This window comes from Aotus nancymaae, unplaced genomic scaffold (genome assembly GCF_030222135.1).
Source record: "Aotus nancymaae isolate 86718 unplaced genomic scaffold, 86718_ANA_hifiasm-v0.15.2.pri h1tg000046l, whole genome shotgun sequence".
Classification (NCBI taxonomy): domain Eukaryota; kingdom Metazoa; phylum Chordata; class Mammalia; order Primates; family Aotidae; genus Aotus; species Aotus nancymaae.
The window spans coordinates 28,910,359-28,931,490 of NW_026988460.1; the positions used below are offsets into that span (position 1 = coordinate 28,910,359).

The 21,132-nt window shown below is 50.3% G+C and overlaps 1 long non-coding RNA gene across 1 annotated transcript; it reads right to left on the minus strand.

Annotated features, from left to right (window-relative positions):
• Nucleotides 1-438: 438 nt before the first annotated feature.
• LOC105733395 (uncharacterized) lies at nucleotides 439-3,465 on the minus strand. Its single transcript, XR_001111265.2, has 3 exons — nucleotides 3,365-3,465; nucleotides 812-926; nucleotides 439-641 (listed from the first exon to the last, which is right to left on the minus strand). It is a non-coding gene; the product is annotated as an uncharacterized LOC105733395 (long non-coding RNA).
• Nucleotides 3,466-21,132: the final 17,667 nt, after the last annotated feature.

Sequence of the window (21,132 nt, forward strand, 5' to 3'; positions counted from 1 at the left end):
ACAAAGGCAGCAGAAGTCCTCTGCATGGGGCCCTCCCGCCAGGTTGTTATGAGATGGGGAATAGGTCATGGATAGTGTGCAGGGCCGTGTGGCCTAAAGTGCTGTCCAGGCCAGCCACCCTCAGGACGGCCCAAGCCCTCGAGCCTGCCCACACCCCTGATCCACAGCCAGTCTGCATACGGCAGCATCAGACACCTGTGTGGTGCTTCCTGCTCAAAAGCCACCCAGATCTCTGTCTCCCAAGGCCCCACTAAAGAGATTACGGGCCAGTCTTTTAGCAGAAACCCTGGGCCGCCGGGCTGGCTCTGCTAATCCCAACAAAGGATAACAGGCCCCTAATTAATTCTCCAAATCTGATGGCAGTGTGAACGCCAGCCAGTCCACCCGCCTTAATGAGTTTAATCGACTGGACTTGACGATTTTATTCGAAACCTAGGGCTGCAAATTAAGCTCTTAAAAATGCACTTGAACTTGATTGGCAGCAGTAATCCCAACAAAATCTGTTTAATCCTTGGGCTGCCCACGCAGGAACAGCCCATGCGGGGCTGTGGGCCTGCAGCTTGAACACCAGGATCCTCTCCCTCCTCAGCTCCAGGGCTGGGTCTGCCTTCTGCCTTCTGCCTTCAGCCAGGAGGAAGGACCTGGAGAGAGAAAGTGCCCTGCCTCACCACTACTGCCAAGGTGCACGCTTATGTACCCTTCAACCGTGGCCCAGGCTGCTTCTCCAGGAGTCCTTCTCCCACGTTTCCTGGTATTCGTGGTGCTCCCACTGCTGGTGCGACTGGCCCACATACTCTGGGGGCAAAGCTACCTGCTGCCCATTGCTGGGTCCCGGCCCCCAGATTAGGTGCTGTGGGTTGAGTATTGATGGTATTCAGCTTTGCACAGATGGCCTCAGGGACATGGCAGCCATGGACTCTGTCCTCCTAGAGAAGGAAGATGGATTGCAAAATTGGCCACAGGGCTCCACCCCTCCTCTGGAGTCCCTTGCCCTACCATGTGATTCTGGCTGGCCTGACTTTTCTTTGGCCACTAGCACAGGTGGGAGTGATATGCCACTGCCCAGCCCACACTTCACTCTCCCTCAGAGCCCTGCCTCTGCTTGACCACAGACGGCTTGGAGGGTGCTAGAGGATGGGAGGCCCTGTGGAGCCAGGTGGTCGCTGTGAAGGTCATTCTAGACCAGTCAGCCCCAAGACACAGCAATGGGACATTGGTTCTTGAACAAGCCCAGACCACAGAGCTCAGCCCAGCCCAGCCAAGCACAGCCCAGACCACAGAGCTCAACCCAGACCACAGAGCTCAGCCCAGCCCAGACAAGCACAGCCCAGACCACAGAGCTCAGCCCTGACCACAGAGCTCAGCCCAGCCCAGCCAAGCACAGCCCAGACCACAGAGATCAACTCAGACCACAGAGCTCAGCCCAGCCCAGCCAGGCACAGCCCAGACCACTGAGCTCAAACCAGACCACAGAGCTCAGCCCAGCCCAGCCAAGCACAGCCCAGACCACAGAGCTCAGCCTAGCCCAGCCAAACACAGCCCAGACCATGGAGCTCAGTACAGCCCAGATCATGGAGCTCAGCCCAGCCCAGCCAAGCACAGCCCAGACCACAGAGCTCAGCCCAGACCATGGAGCTCAGTCCAGCCCAGCCAAGCACAGCCCAGACCATGGAGCTCAGTCCAGCCCAGCCAGGCACAGCCCAGACCATGGAGCTCAGTCCAGCCCAGCCAGGCACAGCCCAGACCATGGAGCTCAGCCTAGCCCAGCCAGGCATAGCTCAGACAATGGAGCACGGCCCAGCCCAACAGAGCTCAGCCCAGACCACAATGCTCGGCCCAGACCAGCCAGCACATTTCAGACCATGGAGACCAGCCCAGGCCAAGAGAGCTCAGCCCAGACCAGCCAAGCACAGCCCAGACCACAGAGCTCAGCCGGGACCATGGAGCTCAGCCCAGCCCAGCCAAGCACAGCCCAGACCATGGAGCCCAGCCCAGCCCAACAGAGCACAGCCCAGCCCAGCCAAGCACAGCCCAGACCATGGAGCCCAGCCCAGCCCAGCCCAGCCAAGCACAGCCCAGACCACTGAGCTCAACCCAGACTACAGAACTCAGCCCAGCCCAGCCAAGCACAGCCCAGACCATGGAGCCCAGCCCAGCCCAGCCCACAGAGCTCAGCCCAGCCCAGCCCAGCCAAGCACAGCCCAGACCACAGAGCTCAGCCCAGCTCAGCCCAGCCCAGCCTAGCCAAGCACAACCTAGACCACAGAGCTCAGCCGAGCCCAGCCAAGCACAGCCCTGACCACAGAGCTCAGCCCAGCCCAGCCAAGCACAGCCCTGACCACAGAGCTCAGCCCAGCCCAGCCAAGCACAGACCAGACCACAGCGCTCAGCCCATACTAGCCAAGCACAGCTCAGACCATAGAGCTCAGCCCAGCCAAGCACAGCCCAGACCATAGAGCTCAGCCTAGACCAGCCAAGCTCAGCCTATACTTACCAGCTCAGCTTGCCAACACTTAAACTCTAAAAATAGTATATGGTATTGTTTGAGGCCCCTGTGTTTAGAGGTGGCTGGTATACAGCTCAGCTCTCTGGCACACCTCCCCTAGCCCAGCTCTCTGCAGAGCCATGGTGGGTTCTGCCTTTACCTTCCGAAGTCTCTTGTTTAGGAGCACCCAGTGGAAGCACGCTGTCTGCCAGAGCCAAGCCTTTGCTTGAGCCTGCCTCACCCCCAAGCTCCCTAACTGGCAGTCATTGCTCCTCACCGCCCTGCTCTGGAGCTGGCCCTGTCTTTAACTCACCAGCCGAGTCTCACAAACTTCAGATCTTTGAGAGCAAGGCCATGGGAATGGGTCCTGTCTTCCCAGAGAGCGCCTGGCTATGCTCAGATTGAGTTTCCTCCTGCCCAGTGACCAGGGCTGGATTGGATGCTCCAAGTAAAACAAGCATACACACGCTAGCACATGCATGCATACACATGAACTCTTGTACATGAGCACACACACATGCACACATATATGCTCCTACACATGCACCACACACACAGTTAAAATAAGCTCATTATACTCTGGCCACAGGACAACTTCCCTGTAGCTGTTTGTAAGAAAGCCACTCAGAGAGGACAAAAACAAACAAACCAAACTTCTTTATATTTTTCAGAATATGTTTTCTCTGTCAGATTGGCAAAACTTCAAGTGTTTTCAGCCTGCTCTGTGGGCAAGACCTCGGGAAAGTGAACACTGCTTGCCTTGCTGCTGGGAGGGTTCGCGGCATGGCCTCTATGAAAGGCAGTGTGGCAATTCCCACCAATGTTATCCACTGACCCAGCAACCCCACCTGCGGAATTCTGCCCTGCATATGTACCTACCACACTCCAAGCGACTCGGAGCAAGATTACCCTCACCACGTTGTTTCTGGCAGCAAACGAGCAGGAATAGCCCGAAATGCCCATCTCATTTTAAAACTAGGCAAATGTATTACCTGTTTTTCAAAAATAACAATAATGAAAAGCTGCAGGGTCAATAAGTAAGTGTTTGCTGATTGAGCAACTAGTCACAGTCACTGGGACCTTGGACTCCAAACCCCACTCTGATGCCTGCCCAGCTGCGGCCCCTCCTGCGGTTGTCAGCACCGCCCACCCCACAGAGCTGGCCTGACACCTCCTCTGCCCCTCCACAACCCCTCCTAGCACACACACCAGGGGGCCTCTAGCCACCACCCGTTGCTCACCCCAGTCCTGCAGGAGGCCAGAGGGGCGGCCAGGGCTGAGCGAGCAGCAGGACGGCCTGAGGGACCAGGGCTCCCAGCACCTGCCTCCGCCTGTGAGCCCAGGAAGCAAGCTGCTTTGATGAAATTTTCACACTCCATGCATCTTTCAGGAGGAGAAGTCGGGCAGGCGTGGAGAGGGAAGCTCCCCAGATGCCTTCTATGCAAGGGCTGGGCCTAGGGGCTGGAGTGGGGGTGGGGCCACATCAGTAAAGGAGGACCAGCAAGCCCCAGCCCTCCACCTGCCCCCACCACCAGGCAGGAGAGGAAGGCCTAGGAGGGGAGCAGGCACCTCTCGTTCTCACAGCAGCCCGCCGTGGCCCTCTGACCACTGGTCTCCACTCTACAGTGGTCAAGAGTGAGGCTTCTCTCCCATCCCTGTCCTGCATTGGCCCACAATGTGGGCCAGCTCCCAGTTACCTGTGTCCCCTCAGAGGCTGGTGGAGTCTGGGGCCCACCCTCCCTGCCTGCCTGCTAGGCCTGCATCTCCACCTGGGAAGGGGACCACACCCAGCTGCCGGATGTTCCACACCCAGTACGTGCTGGGGAGCAGAGGGTCACTCTTCCCCATCCATCTCTTCTTTCTCTCTGCACTCCAGCCCTGTCTCCACCTTCCCTTTGGCTTCAGAAAGTCCCTGTGCTTCCCATTCCTGTTCTCAGTTCTGGGAGTGACCAGGGACCATGAATGGTTGTGCGATCTGACAAAAGGGAGGTCCCCAGTGCCTGGGCCTGGCTACTCTGCACAAGTGGGACCCCAGCCCAGCTCGAGGACAGGCCCACGCCTCCCCACCCTTGCCCAGCCCCAAAGTCTCCATACGGTTTCCCTCAGGGCTACACAAGGATTCCAGTGCCAGTAGTGTGAGTGGGGGCTGAGCCCACGACCCCCTGCAGGCCACGAAGAAATGAGAGGGGGAAGAGAACCTGCCGAGACGGGCTCGTCACAGGTGGGTGGCCACTGCAGGTGGCCAAGGTTCAGTCCCATGGGACGCCGGCGACCTCTGAGGGTCACGTGTGGGGTCTGTCCCTGGCACTTCCACCTGTCATAAGTGCATGTAGCTGAGTGGCTCTGGCGACCTTCGGGCTGGGGCCAGCACTATGAGCAGGGCTGTGGTGGCATCTGACTCCCCTTCTCCTCCTTGATGCACTCGGTCATGCAGTTGTGCCCACTGAGAGCTTGCAAAGGCAGCTCCCACTGTCCCTGGGAAGGTGTTGTTGGCAGATGGGGGTTGAGGGAGCCTCTCCCAGCCCCTATCCTGAAGATACTTCTGCCACTCCCTGGGGGTCTGCACCGGCTGTCTGTCTCGCTGGGCCCTCCCCCTCTCTTCTCCTGCCCTGAACCTGCTAAGCCCACATGGGACTGCAGATTAACCCTGCATGTGCCAATTCTGCAAACATTACCCAGCTCTGTCCCCGTAACAGCATTAACTAATCCTGCCAACACCCCTGCAAGGCACATACCCTCACTGCCTTTTACAGATGAGAAAACCAAGGCCTGAAATGCCAAGGTGACTTGCCTGAGGTCTCCCAGCTAGTAAAGAATGGAGCCAGGGCTGAAACTGGGCCTGTCTCACATTTGCCACCATGTTTAGAATCCCCCTGGAGGACAGGCACAAGCTCAGCCTCCATGGGGCTGCTCAGGGACTCCGGGGCAGCTGGCTCTCTACGGAACAGACCCCTCTAGCAGACACTCACATCTGCTGGGGTGGCAAGGCACACGCTGCTGCCCCAAGCACTCTGCCCACAAGTGGCACCAATGCCTGGGCTCTAAGTGGCACCCCTGCACCCCTAATTATACCTAGGCCTCATGCCCTTCCTGCACCCCAGGCCCACTTCAGCCCGAGCTCTGTTGGCTCAGTCCCTCTCTCTTGAATCACTCATTCCTCTCCCTCTGCACAGTTATCACCTGCCCCATCCTGTCCCTGCCACAGTCTTCTTTAGTCTGGCCAATTGCAAGGGCCTCAAAGCAGACCTCCCAGCAGCTACTCTTTTACAATGTATTTCCTGCTTCGGCTCATGGCATGTCTCTGCTCCAGAACCTCTGCGGCTCCCCGCTCACCCTCCCTGCCCTAGCCTGCCAGGCTGCGTGGTCCACTCCCGGCTAAGGTCTCCACTGTCTCGGGGCCACCTGGTTCTCACCCGGCACTCTGCCCCATCCTCACTTCCTCTGCTCACTGCCCTCTCCTCCTGGGGCACCACCCCCACCCCTTGCCAGGATGACCCCTTTGTCCTCGAAGTCCCAACTTAACTGTCCCTTCTCAGGACAACTGTGGCTCCCTTGATGGTTCTCCAACTTTCTGAGCATCTCAGCAGGGACCTGTGCAGATGGAATTTTCCAGACAACCGCGATGACACTTTCCATCTGATGCCCTTCTGCAGGGTGGCCTTCCTGTCCTCCCGTCCTCCCATCCTGCCCTTTGGATGTGGGCAGGATGGAGTCTTGTTGGCAGCCAGACGGTCTCGAACTCCTGACCTCGTGACCCACCCACCTCTGCCTCCCGAAGTGCTGGCATTACAGGTGTGAGCCACCAAGCCTGGCTAGAAGCCAGTTTTAAGGTTTCCTTTCCTGAGTAGCAACTCCCAACGCACTCAAAGTATGGTCCTAGCTGGTGGTACTCTTGTGGGAGCTACCTAGCTCTGTGTGCCGGGGCCCCTCCCTGGAGCAAGCTCAGACCTGAGGCTCTGTGCAGGCTCAGGTCTGAGAGCCTCTGACCGCCATAACTAGGACAGCCTGGCTTAGGCTGTGGGTGGGAACTTCTGCCATCTCCACGCTTGGAGGGTGGCAGAGTCAGGGCTACAGGGTTCTGAGTAGCAAAAATGGAGGATGGCAGAACAGTGGCAGGTCGTGTGGAGCGGCGTGGGAGCCGGGGAAGATGTGCGCGGGCCCTGTGCCAAGGGCCCTGTGCGCGGGACCAAGACCAGCCAGGGCCAGTGTGCAGGTGATCCGCAACAGGCTGCAAGCTCAGGAGCCGGGCACAGGGCTCAGAGAACCCTCAACCCGCACTGGAGGACGGCGGCAGCTCCTGGAGCCCCCAGCCAGAGGGGCCTGGTTATTCATAGATGTTTCCTCTTTGAGGACAGGGTCTGTGCTTTTTGAAGGGAGAAACTGAGATTTCACTAGTAACTTTTCAGTTCGTGACCCTCATGTTACTGTATTGATTTGTACGTCAACTTGAGCTTCCCTGCCTTCTGCCTCTCCTTCCACCCTTCCTCTTTCCTTCCTGGTCCTGTTCATTTGGAAGGTGGTTGGGTAACTTGTGTGTTTTTGGACAGGAGAGAATCATTTAAAATGTTGCTCTGTGATTATACTTTCTCTTTGGTTGTTATATTCATTTTTACTCATAACTCCCTATCCCTTAATTCTCATTGTCGACCTATGGTTTCATCTACTTAAAAAATTACCTCGTGGCAATGAGCTTCGCCCTTGTTTCTGATCTTCGCTCCTTTGTGTTTCCAGCCTTCCGCTTGGCAGCTCATTCATTTCTCGCCTTTTATCTCCTTATCCTGCATCTCATTTTCCTATCTTTTATTACATGTACATTCTAAAGTTCTCATCTTTGTTAGGTTACTGTGACTCTCTTGTTTCTACGTCTTGTGTCATGCACTGTAACAATATTACTTCTTACGCTGTGATGCCTGATTCTTTATTTTCGTCTCTGGAGCCTCCCGGGATGATCCCTCTCACCTGCATCCCCTTTCTCACCTGTTGGTAGGCCTCACACTGCTGCTCACGCTGGCAGATGTGCAGTATGGGCCGGGCACTGGAACAGGTAGGGCGGGGCCCCTTCACCTCCATGCACTCTACCAGCCACTCTCCTGGGCTGCTTGAGGATCTTTGAGATGCTTGTCCTCTGAGAGCCCAGGACACCCTCTCTTGGAGATGGTCCCATGGCTTTCTGGGGCCAAGAGGCTCTGACATGGCGCCCAGGGCTCCAGGGGTGGCTGGTCTCAACCTGAGGTGACCAGCCTGTCATCCCACAATTGGAGGCCATGTGGAGTGAGGAGGCAAGTGGCCAAGATGGCTGATACCCTGTGGAGAGAGACCTGAACCCATGGAACCCGAGGCTGAGCCCTAAATGCCAGAGGGACCAACAGAAGAGTTGGAGATCCTCTTCCCTGGTGAGAGCTACACCAGACACGAGAACCAGGGGCACCACAGGAAGCCCCGCTGAGGAAGCCTGGGCAGGAGTGGTAGGAAGCTGCACTTCCCTAGGCATGGTGGGATGTGGATGGGGGACAGGAGCCATCAGCCTCCCAACAGTGCCCATAAATGTCAGTCCCGTGGCCTGTGAACACTCCATCCACAGAGCAACCTGTGCAGGCAGCCCCGCAGCAGCTGAGGTCCCTCTGGCTCAGGTTCCAGCCTTATTTCCCCCGGATGTGTGACCTTGGGCCCATCTGTGAAGGGGGACAAAGACCCTCGCCTTGCAGGGGTCTTCTGAGAACCTATGTGTGAGACACTGGGTACAGGGCCATGGCCCAATCCTTCTGGGCTCCTGTGTTCTCCTCCTTGGTCCCAGCAGCCAACCTCAACACTAAGGCTGCTCCTAAAAGCAGACCCCTCACCTCACGCCCGGGCCTGTGTATTCCTTTTCTATGCTACACAGCAATGGTAGCATACCACAAATGAAGTGACTTAAAGCACTGATCATGCAGGCCGGGGTCTGGCGCAGGTGTCTCCAGGCTGGATCTCGGGGTTGCTGGGTCCTGGATCTCAGCTGAGGCTCCCGGGCCCTCCTGCAAGCCTGCTGGGTCTTGGCATTACTTAGTTTCTTGCAGTGGTGGCATTGACTTCTTGTCTTCCTGCTGGTGGGCGGGGACACTCCCAGCTCCTGGACAGTACCTGCCAGTCCTGGCACACAGCCCTCTAGTAATGTGGCACTTGTCTATCAGCAGCCAGCAGGAGCTCCTCTTTCTGGACTGCTAAGTCTAATCTAACACTGCCTGATCCCAGGTGTGACTGTCTGTCATGTTGGCCACTGAATGTGACCTCATCAAGGGAGCAGCTGTCCCATCCTATTGACAGGTCCTGCCCACACTCTGGAGGGGGGATCACACAGGGTGTGTACCCCTGGGGCAGGAATCTCCAGGCCATCTTAGGATTCTGCCCACCAAAGCCTACAGGCCCACGGTGTTCCTGAAGGCCTCCTATCAAGAACCCTAACTCTTGGTTAATGATGAATTTTGCCTAGCAACCATTGCCAAGCAACGGCTCTTCAGAAAGAGATGTCAAGGTATTAGACGAAGGCTACACGGCTGGGATGAGGAAAGACAGATCAGTGGGTGCGGGGCCAGGCCTGCAAGCAGAACCTCCTCTGTCCAGGCTATGGTGTTGGGGGCTCTGGTTGGTTCACGGACCCGCTGTGGGGCCTTGAAAAACTCATACTGCCCCCTGGACATCAAACTGGACTCACAGCTGAGCTGTCTTCCATGAAAGGAGGCAGGGAAGTCAAGATGGGAGCAAGGGCACATGATGCTTTTGGAGTCCTGAAAGGCTGTGGCCACATAAGGGGGAGTGCTGATGGGGTCCCTGAGTCACATCAGAGACAGCTTAGCCCTGGCATTCTCCATTTTTCTCTCCTTCAAGCCCATGGCCCTCTCGGTGCCCATCCCTATGCGGGGCCTACCACTCATCAGCTCATTCATCCACTCATGCAGTGAGTGCTGAGCACTGACTGTGCGTGTGTCAGTCACACTTCAGGGAGGAGGAGCCATGGACCTAACCCAGCTATGATGTGGTGTGTCAGACGGCGGGGCTCAGTGAGCACAGGTAAAGCTGGGAGTGAATCGCACATGGATGCCCACAGGCTGGCCATCCCCTTGAGAGGTAGCCCCGACCCCTGCCATCACTCTGGCCCACACTGAGCTCTGTGCCACCAAATGGCCAAGTGGCTTCCATAAGAGCTATACCTACAGCCAGGTGCAAACACACTCACACGTATGTGTGCATATACATACCTATCATATATGTCATCCATGTATCTGTCCTATGTTCCCCAACTGAAGGGCATCCACTGCTTCTCTGTACCCGCCGTCAAGTCCACACCCTCACCATGGCCTTCAAGGCCTGCTCCCAGCCCTGCCTCTGGACACTGTCCCCCCCATCTCCCAGCCCAGGCTGCATGGGGGAAGAGAGGCCTGGACACCCCTCCTTGCCCTTGGTACCAAGGAGAAAGACACCCCCTCCCAAAGACAACCACTGGAGCCATCTGCCGAGCAGGCACCAGGCTGCAGAGGGAAAACCATTCACAGAGAACATGGGAGGAAGTCTTCCGGACTTTGGGGTTAGGAGAGAGCCCTTAAATGAACAGAAACAAAGGAAGAAACAAAATCGGTTCTGTTAAAATAAAGAATCTCTGTTCACCAAAAGCCCCATAAAAAATGAAATCACAAATGACAAGCTGTGAGGAGGTATTTGTAACACATGTAACTGCAAAGGATTAATATCCAGAATATATCAAGGACTCCAGTAGTCAGTAAGAAGACTGTGATAAAAAGAAAATGGGCAAAAGACACGAACAGTCACTCCTCACAAAGAAAACTGAAATAGCCAACAAAGCGTGTTAGTAACTTTGGGAATCTAAATGACAATCACATGAGATCGACTTCTCAACACTGAATGGAGAAGAATTAGAAACTGGACCACACCCTGTGTCAGTGGGGATTCGGAGGAGTGGCCGTGCTCCTCCTAGACCAGGGGGGGTGAATGGCTGTAGTTTCTTGGGAGAACAGTGTGCTGTCATCTGGAGGTGTCCACACACACCCACCTGGCCTCCCGGCACCCAGAGGCACATTCAGGAATGTTCCACGCAGCGGCCCTGTTCAAATGGCTCAAAGATTAAAGCAGCCAGAATGTCCACAGACACAAGTTGTGGCAGGCTCACACCACAGGACGGTCTACAGCAGCAAAATGAGTCGGGCCTGCCCCAGAACTCACCCGGCGTCCACACTGAATGCCCCATGTCCTGGGAAACCCCTCAATCCCGGGCAATCATGAACAGCTGGTTCCCTGAAGGAATCCCTGCAACCCCAATCAACCTCAAAAACATGATGTTGAGCAAGAGGAGCAGATCCCAGAAAATGCATGTGGTGTGATTGCATTCCTCTCAACTCAGAAACTCACAAGCCAGACAGCACAGTTTAGGGATGGAACTGTCACTAGAAGCCAATACATGTTTAGCAATGCACTACGGAAGAGGGGGCCACACTGGGGGAGGAAGGGAAGGGCCGAGGAGTTGCTTTAGGGGAATACTAGTGTCACCTTTGTTCACCTGAGAGGAGGCATGGGTATTTGTTTTGTTAGGATTCTAAAACTATATAAATATATTTTATACATACTTTGATGTGCGCAGTATATGACATAATTTTATAAAATTATTTTGAAGAAGATTGACGGCCATGTATATTTGCTATTTGAGAATAAATATATTCAAATATCCCCCAAATGGGCTTTCTCAATTCTGCAAGAGAAAGAAAGAAAACAAGGGAGTGGGTGGACTTGAAGAGTGAAGCACAAACAAGCAAGCCCGTGAGTGGTGCAGGAGCCGCGCTGGGGAGTGCGAGGGGCACAGATAAAGATGAGGAAGGGCCAAGTAGGCACAAAATATTCCTGACACACCAAAAATGCATGAGCTGGCGGCATGCTGAATACTCATGGCTCAGTGAATACAGGAGCTACTTACGAGTCATGAGGTCCTAAGCTGGTCACTTGCTGGTGACACCCATGTGGGCCCCTCACGTCCTCTCTCGCAGAATCTGTAGCTGTCCCCTGGGAGCTGCTAATCAGCTGGCTGGTGAGATAGCTATTGGCCAGCACACTTGCCCGCATTGCCAGTGGAACAAGCCTTGGCCCCAAGCACCTCCGGATCATCCTCAGCTCAGGTCCTTGTGACGCACTGTTAGCTGAGGGGGCATCTGGTGCCAGAGGCATGGCCTACCAGCACTTGGGGGTGGGACCTCTGACCCTGCCGAGGTCCTGAGGGTGGCACCTCCCCAAGCTTTGCCTCTCGCTGTGTGTTTTATTTGTTGTCATTGGCCATGTGCGCTGAGCCATGACTCTGTGTGCTGTGGACGGCACTGCATGGCATCAGGGCTGTGTCCACAAGGCACCCACTGAACTGAAGGCGGGGAGGGGAGGGTGCTGGGTGCAAAAAGCAATGCCCGGCTTCCCTCTTCAGTATGTCAGGGACCAGGGGGACTGTCCCAGCTGGAAGGGGCAGGTTGGGAAAAGGGAGCCCTCAAAAACCACTGAGAAGGAGGGCTCTGAGCCTTAGAGGAGAACTCAGAGTGCAGGGGTTGGAGGAGGCCAGAGCAAGACACCGCACAACCGCCTTAAGGGTCACATGACAAAAATAGGTAGGCAAAACATCCTTAAGAATCAATGTGCAAGAAGGACCTCTCAAAATCCCATGGAGATCTTGGAGGAGATATAAAATTTCTATTTTTTAATTCTCTGGTTCATGTAGAAATTCCAAAAGAACTCAGAGAGTGCTGTGTACCATGGCCTCCCTAGGGCGATCTTCATGGAGGGCAGGACGGGCTGTGATAATCTGGTCTGCTTTTGTGTGAACGGCCCTGCCTGGGCCCACAGGACGTCAACACCTGCACAATCCCGCACCACACACTCCTCTCTGGAGAATGTGCCAAGTCGGCCCTGTGCCTGGTCCTGAGAGAGAGGTGGACAGAGAAAGTAAATGTCAGTGTGCATTGTTTTGAAGCTAATCTGTTGGCTGAAATACTTATGAAACATAAACTTAACATGTTATACCCATTTATATGTATATCATAGGTGATACACATATAACGTGATACATATTATATATTATACATATCAAGTCATACATATCATTTGTATTATATATTATGTAATATATAATGATATGTTATCATATTAATACACACAAAATAACATGAAATGCATGTTTAAAATGGCTTTTTTCACAAGATTTTTCAATAGATTTTTCACAAAAAAATTAGACTTCTTAAGATTCCATCAACAAGAGAATATAGACCAGGCACAGTGGCTCACACCCGTAATCCCAGCACTTTGGGAGACCAAGGCAGGAAGATTGCTTGAGTGCAAGAGTTTGAGACCAGCCCAGGCAACACAGGGAGGCTTAGTCTCTACAGAAAATTTAAAAATTAGCTAAGCATGGTGGTGCACACATGTAATCCCAGCTATAGGAATTACAGAGAGGCTGGGGTGGAAGGATCACTTGAGGCCAGGAGGTCAAGGCTGCAGTGACCTGAGATCCTACCATGGAACTCCAGCCTGAGTGACAGAGGGTGACCCTGTCTCAACAAACAAACAAACAAACCCAAGAGACTGTAAATAACTTAAGATACATTCTTGCCATAAAATACCACACCATTCTTAAAAAGGACTGGGCAGTTGTATGCCCTTTGGCTTAGAAAAGCATCCCTGATACATGGGACCTGAGAAAACTCAGGGTTCAGACTAAGGGTATGTCCAGAGCTCCCTAGGAGCCAACGTTGAGGTGGCAAGGATGAGGAGGGAGGTCCGGAGACACATCTGGGAAAGGATAGGCGGAAGCAGCACCTGGCAGGGAGTCCTCCTCCCTGCTGCAGACCTGACAGCCTCTGCCAGCCCGACAGGGAGTTCAGAGCAAAGACGGCTGGGAGGGGAGGCCACACCAGGCAGAACCGGACAGGCCTTCATCTTGCTCAGTCACCGCTGACCTTGTCTCAGCACCCGAGGCAAATCCCCCACTAAGGGAGCTCACAGTCCAGAGCCCGCCACCACCCCCACACCGTAGGGCAGCAAGTGCCTTCCAGGAGGGCTCTTCTAGACAAAGAATGTAATCACAGGGACAGCCAGGGAACGCGTACACAAAGGCGCACATTCTCAGTCTGCAGCTGTCCACATGCACAGAGAAAGGTCTGGAAGGACACATTCCTCATAGCTAATGTGTGACATCTGTGGAAGGGGAAGTGGCAGAAGGTGCTGAGAAAATGTCACTTTTTTGTGTCTGCTTGTTTGTTTTGTTTTACATGTATCTATGTTGTTTGAGATATTTCTGTATCCACTTTCTTTTCTTTCCCTTTCCTTCCTTCCTTCCTTCCTTTCGGGATGGAGTCTGACTCTGCACACAGGCTTGAATGCAGGGCCACAATCTCAGCTCACTGCAACCTCTGCTTCCCAGGTTCAAGCAATTCTCCTGTCCCAGCCTCCCAAGTAGCTGGGATTACAGGCGCATGCCACTGCGTCCAGCTAATTTTTGTAGTTTTAGTAGAGACAGGGTTTGACCATGCTGGTCAGGCTGGTATAGAACTCCTGACCTCAGGTGATCCACCCACTTCATCCTCCCAAAGTGCTGGGATTACAGGCGTGAGCCACTGCACATGGCCTGTATCCCCTAACTTTATCATTATAAAATGATTGAGAGATTTTATTTAAAGGTGATGGATGGACTGACCATATAAGTTTCTGCTTCTGCCTAAAGCATTAAAATGTTTTAAAACTGTAAACCCACATTGACATAGGAGGTATAAATGGGAATGTCAGTAGACAGAGACCTTCTGCCTATGGAAGAATAGAGTTAAGATATCTGACTTAACAGATCCGAAAGGCTCGCCCTTCAGGGCAAGCACTGCAGATGGGAAGTGAGCCTGTCTTCCCCGCAGAGAACTCTGGGAGGCTCGGAATTTGATGGCAGCAACAAGGAAAGGGATGAGGAGCCCAGAAGACCACAGACGGAGTGGTTGAAATCTTTACGCTAAAAAGCCCATCGCTTGACCCTGCCCATGTTCAACACCCAGGCAGGTGCCACCCCAACCCCAGCAGGAGACTGTAGATTCTTCTGTGGATGCAGTGAACATGGGATATGGAGGAGGCTTGGGGACACAAGGGTAACTCTCTGAAAGTCTGGACACCTACTGGTTAAATCCCTCAGCCCAGCCCCCTCCTCTGCCCAACATAGGGCAGCAGGAAGGAGGCCACTCCCCTACTCTTCACCAAGTAGGAGACCTTCGGCGGTCCCCCTGCAGTCAAACAGCTGCTCTGGCTTGCAATTAACCAAAAAGCGAAGCCCAGTCTGTGAGCCTCCAATCAGCTCTTGCTGATGAATGGGGAGCTGAGGATGACCAGACATCTGCAGAAAGCCCCAGCTTGAGAGACAGAAAACAAAGTAAACATAGAGATGGAAAGAAACCAACAATATGGCAGGAAACAAAAGGAAATTTACCAAAAATTCTAATTAATAGTTTTATAGAAATGAGAGAAATACTACAGCTATAAAACAAGAACAGTATGCTAATTTAAAAAAAAACACGAAAATGCTGGCAAGGATGTGGAGCAACAGAAATTCTCCCTTATTGCTGGTGCGAATGCAAAATGGTATAGTCACTGTGGAAGACACAGTTTTTACGAAGCTAAACATAGTCTTACCATATGATCCAGCAATCACACTCCTAGGTATTTACCCAACTGAACTGAAAACTTATGTCCACACAAAAACCTACTGCTATGTTTATAGCAGCTTTATTCATATTTGTCAAAAACTGGACTCAACCAAGACATCTGTCAATAGGTCAATGGATGATCAAATGAGGTTTGTACACATGACAGAATACTCTTCAGTGACAAAAAAAAAAAAAAAAAAAGACAAGAAAGAAGAAATGATCTGATCTACACCTGTGATCCCAGCTACTCGGGCACCTGAGGCAGGAGGATGGCTTGCACCCAGGAGTTCAAGACCAGCCTGGGCAACATAACAAGACATTGTCTCTACGAAAAATAATTTTAAATAATAGCTAGGTGTGGTAGTATGTGCCTGTAGTCCCAGCTACTTGGGAGGCTAAAGCAGTGGATCACTTGAGCCCAGGACATCGAGGCTGCAGTGAGCTGTGATCGCACCACTGCACTCCAGCCTGGGGTGACAGTGAGACCCTGTCTCTGAAAAAAAGAAAAAAAATCATCTATCATACCACAAAAATACATAGAGAACATTTAAATGCATATTATTAAGTGGAAAAAGCCAGTATGGAAAGGCTCCACACTGTATGATCCCAACTGTGTGACATTCTGGAAAAGGCAAACCTATGGAGACAGTGAAAAGATAATGGTTGCTAAAGCGCAGGGCAATTTTAGGGCCAAGGAGTTCCTGTGTGACACTGTAATGGGGGATGTACCACATTCTGTATTTGTCAAAACCCACAGAGCTGTACAACCAAGTGTGAACTATGGACTTTAGTTAATAATAACATACTGATATTGGGTTATAACTATAACAAGTGTGCCACTAACGTGAGATGTTAATAACAGAGGAATTGTAGGCAGGGGTGGGGTTACACGGGAACTCTATACAATCTGCTCAATTTCTCTGTAAATCCAAAACTTAAAAGTGGTCTATTATTTAGTTTTTAAATGATAGCTGCAAAAAAATGAACATAAGCCTACACCTCGCACATTACATAAAATTTAATTCAAAATGGATTATAGACTTAAAAAGTATAAAAATGTTAGAAAAAAAGTGGAGCAGAAACTCTAGAGCTAGGCAGAGTTCTTTAACCTGATGCAGAAAGCATGGTCCATAAAAAGAAAAATTAACAAACTGGACTTTTTTAAAATTACAAACTTTTGCTTGCAAAAGATTCTATTAACAGGGTGAAAAGACAAGCTACAGACTGGGAGACATATTTGCAAACCACATGTCCAATAGAGGACTAGTATCTAGAATATAAAAAGAACACTCAAAACTTAGCAATAAAAAAAGTCCTTCATTTAATAGGGTAGCTAAAAATTTAAAAATAAAAGCAAGCCAATCTGGTTAGAAAGTGGACAAAAGACACAAATGGACATATTATTAAAGGAGACATATAGATGGCAAATAAGCATATAAAAAGATGTTCAACATCATTATCCACAAAGGAAATGCAGGTCAAACCACAATGAGATATGCTATAGACCTAACAGAATGGCTAAAATTGAAAATAGCGATCACACCAAATGCTGGTGAGGATGAGCAGCAACTGTATTGCTCATACATTCCTGGTAAGACTGTAAAATGGTACAGCCAGTCTGGAAAATAGTTCAGCAGTTTCTTATAAAACTCAACATGCAACTACCATTCAACCCAACAATTGCACCCTTGTACATTTATTCCAGAGAAATGAAAAAGTATGTTCCTGCAACAATCTGTACATAAATACTCACAGCAGCTTTACTCATGATAGCCAAAATCTGGAAACAACCTAGATATCCTTCACCAGGTGAGTGGCTAAACAAACTAGTACATCGTATTACACAATATTATTTTGCAATAAAAGGAATGAACTATTGATACATGCAACAACTTAGATGGCTCTCCAGATAATTCTGCTGAGTGAAAAAGCCAAGCCCAAAGGATTACATACTCTGCGACTCCATTCATAGAATACTATTGAGATGAAAAAATTATAGAACTGGAAAACAGATTAGTGGTTGCCAAGGATAAAAGTTAGAGGGAGGAGGGAAGGAACAGTTGTTTTGGTCAGAAAAAATGGGGACTACAAGAGATACCTGAAGCAGTGGAAATGTTCTGCATCTTGACTGCATTAATGTCAATATCCTGGTTGTGATATTCTACCATAGCTTTACAAACCGTTACCACTGGGGGAAATTGAGCACAGAGTACATAGAAATCTCTCTGTTATTTATTATAACTGCATGTGAATATAATTATCTCAAAATAAAAAAGGTAATGTAATGGACAACATTAAAATATGATAGCTGATTTTTAAAAATCTGCCCAAGGATTAAAATATACAGTTGCAGAAATCTGCAAGAAAGTAGAACAAAAGGAAAGGGAGAGAGAAAACATGAGGAAAAAAAGAAGTGTTAGCAAATTAGTCCAGATGGTCCCTCACTTACTAATAGGAGGCCCAGAAAATACAGTGAAACAAAAACTGTTCCGAAGCAAGAATTAAGGAAGCCAGGCAGAATCAGGCCAATCACGAGTCCCAGGAAGCCGGCAGAATCGGAGGTACCAGATACCCTGGAGGCAGGGTCTAGGCATTTGGATACCCATCCTCCACCATACCAGTTGAAGATTGGAGGTTTATTCTCTGCAGAGAGTGAATCCAGACTCTCTGGAGGTGGGGAGCTCAGCCTTCCTCAGGGCAGAAGTGAGGCGCCTTACTGAAAAAGTGGAGTATGTGAGAAGCCTGCACATGGAGTCAAGAGACCCCTGCCCCTCTCTCAGTCCACTTTCAAATGGTTCACCCAGGCAGGAGAATGGAAGATTGCTCTCTGGAGGAACAGCTTGGCCCCACAGGATCATCTGCCAGCCCACAAATCTCACCCCAACACACGGATTTCCTTTAGCTGAAAGTACAATTGCTGGACGGTGAAGTGCACTCATCCTGAGTCTTGCATGGTGAATTTTCACTAACTGGACATACCCTCAGTCACCCAGATCAAGGGGTAGAATAAACTGGCATCCCAGAAGCCCCTTCAGCCCCTTTCAGTCGCCACCCCAGGCAAAGATTCACACCATTGTGACTCCTAGCAGCACAGATTTGTTTTGCCTAGTTCTATGCTTTAGGCAAAGGTGTGCTGTTTCAAGCCTGGCTTCTTCTGTCAGCATCATATTTGAGATTCGCTCCATGACTTTGCACACAGATGGTCTTTTCTCTGGAGAGTGTTCCATAGTGTAGGTACACTGTTGTCCACTCTACTGTTAATGAGCATTTTCCAATTTGGGCTCTTACAAATAAATATTATGTGTTTAATCAGCTTTTAGTGCCTCCCTTTTAAATATAAACAGAAAGTTGAGGGATCACCTGAAGAAAGCCTGTAGCCTGGAAAATAGGGAGTAGTACAAAGGGCCTCAGCAGGAAACCAAAAGGAATGTCTTCCGAGAGAGGAGGGAAGATCCTCAGAACACCTACAAGATGCTCTAGCAAAGAAAAGAAAATTACAAGAACAGAAAGGAGCTCTGCAAAATGAACTATGTGGAGCATAAATTTGAAAATTCAGTTGAAAGAAGGGAAGATAAGAATGAGGAAATACTACAAAGAGTTACATAAAATGGCAAAAGGAAGAAACAAAAGAAAATCAGATTGTTAGTCCAGGATATCCACTGTCTAAATAACAGGCACTCAGAACAGAGAAAATGAAGCAGAGAAAATCATCCAAGAAATAATAAAAGAGATCATTACAGAACTGAGGGACATTGGTTCCCACACTGAGGGGCCTCACGAAGGGTCCAGTCCAATCAATAAAGACAGACTTTCACCAAGGCACATTTCCATAAAGTTTCAGAACATCAAAGGCAAGGAGATAACAGAGGATCAGGTCACAGAAGATCAGGTTCCAATGGCATCTGACTCCTCCATAGCACTGTGGAAGCTAGAAGATGATGATGCAATGGCTCCGGCCTAGAATTCAATACCCAGCCAAAGTATCCTCAGTATACATGGAAAATAAGAATTTTAAAATGCAAATGTAAAATAAAATATTTTCAGATACTTAAGGCTTCAAAACTGTTGCCTCCCCTGTGCACACTTACTACGGAGCCTACTGGAGAATGTGCTAGGTCTGTGTGCACACCCAAGCCAGGGCAGAAAGGGGAACCAGGATATTAGACCCTGAAACTATGCCCCAAAGAGCTTTTTAAAAACCAGTGACTAACAGAAATTCTTGAGTTTTCAGGCTGGCAGATAAGAAAAGAAGCAACTTGCAGAAACGCTGAAACTCCCCCTGCTTATGAGATAAAAGAAACATCTTGGTTGGAACCAAGATAGCCAATTGCAGTCCATGCAGAAGGAGCTTGCTGGTCACAACCTGAACTTCCCCTGCATGTTACTGACTAACTCCCCCTAGACTTTGCACATGAGACTCACCAGGAGGCATGAAGAGATAACTGTGCATGCCCAAGGACTTTCCAGACCTTCCCTCCCCTTCTGCCAATCACCTACCAATCCCAGAATTCACCCCCTCAATCTTCTCTAATCAAAGCACTGCCGTGAAGCCAGCCCAGGGGACAGATATGAGATGGATACCTGTCTCCTTGGGAGTCAACTATTGATATAAAGCTTTTATTTTCTCAAAAGCTCAGCATCACGGTATTGGCCTTTAGCACACCGGGCAGTGAGCCTCTTTTGCTCGGTAACAACCTTGAGGCTGGAGCCCAGGGCTAAGGCCAGCGGGTTCCCAGGGAAGTGAGGACAGAGAGACCAAGAACACAGCAACAGCCAATGTAAGCGTCTGGAGCTCCAGGAGGGATGTTGTCAATAAAAAATTAAAATTGGTGGATTATCAAATATGCTTGAGAAACCAACAGTAACAAAAATCAAGCAAACCCCTAAAATGGGGCAAATCCAAAGACAAAATTGCATAGGAAAATCAATGTAATCATGGTGTACTATGGGATTCATCTATGAATAATATTTACACAACCAGAGCAATCTCAGTGCTAGGAATGAATTTAACCAAAGCTCATGATATGGCTACAAGAATAGGACAGGGAGAGGAGACATACGTATGACGGAGGGGAAAATAAAAAGTTGCGTCCTGGTCTTAGAAGTATGATAGTCGGCAGATAGTGCCTAATATCTGCAGTCCTATTCCTCAGATCTGGGGTTGGACATAACAGAAAAGCCATCTAAGAGGGCTGAAGACAGTTGCCTCGGGGACTAAGCGGACTTGAAGTATGCAAGGGAAGGAAAGGGGACACAAGATTTTTGTTTTACGCTTGATAATGCTACAATGTGAATTTTTAAGCCATATACACTTTATTTTGTTTAAAAAAAAGTATTCACAATGCAATAAAACCAGACATAACTAACATAAAGGTTTGCCTGGAAATTTTAAAGCTCTTAAGCAAAACTTGGATCAAAGAAGAAATCAAATCCCAAATTTGACATATCCAGAAATAATAAAAACACTCCTATGGAGCTGTTGTTCCTCAGAGGAAAATTCATAGCCTTAAACGTTTATATTAATAAACAAGAAGCAATGCAAATAATTGAATTAAACATCCAACTCAGTAGGTTAGAAAAAGAACAAGAGAATAATCCTAGTCATCGTTTTTGGCTGTCCTGCAAGGTGAAAACTCTCTGTGAGCAGAGCCCCACAAAATCCCAGGTCCTCACCACCTCTGCCTCACAGTCTCTCCCAGGCTGAATGGAGCCAACATATGTGACTTGCAAGGCTAAGCCACACATGGCTTTCTCTTGGGTTACTTGCTCCAGGGAAGCCAGCTGCCATATTGCAAGGACACTCAAGCAGTCCTGTGGAGAGTCCCCATGATGAGGAGCCATGGCCTTCTGTCAACACCAGCAGTGAGCAAGTCACCTTGGGAGTAGACCCACCAACCCCAGCCAAGCCTGCAGCCAGCTACAGCCTGATGAGACAGTGAAAAAGAGCCGGCA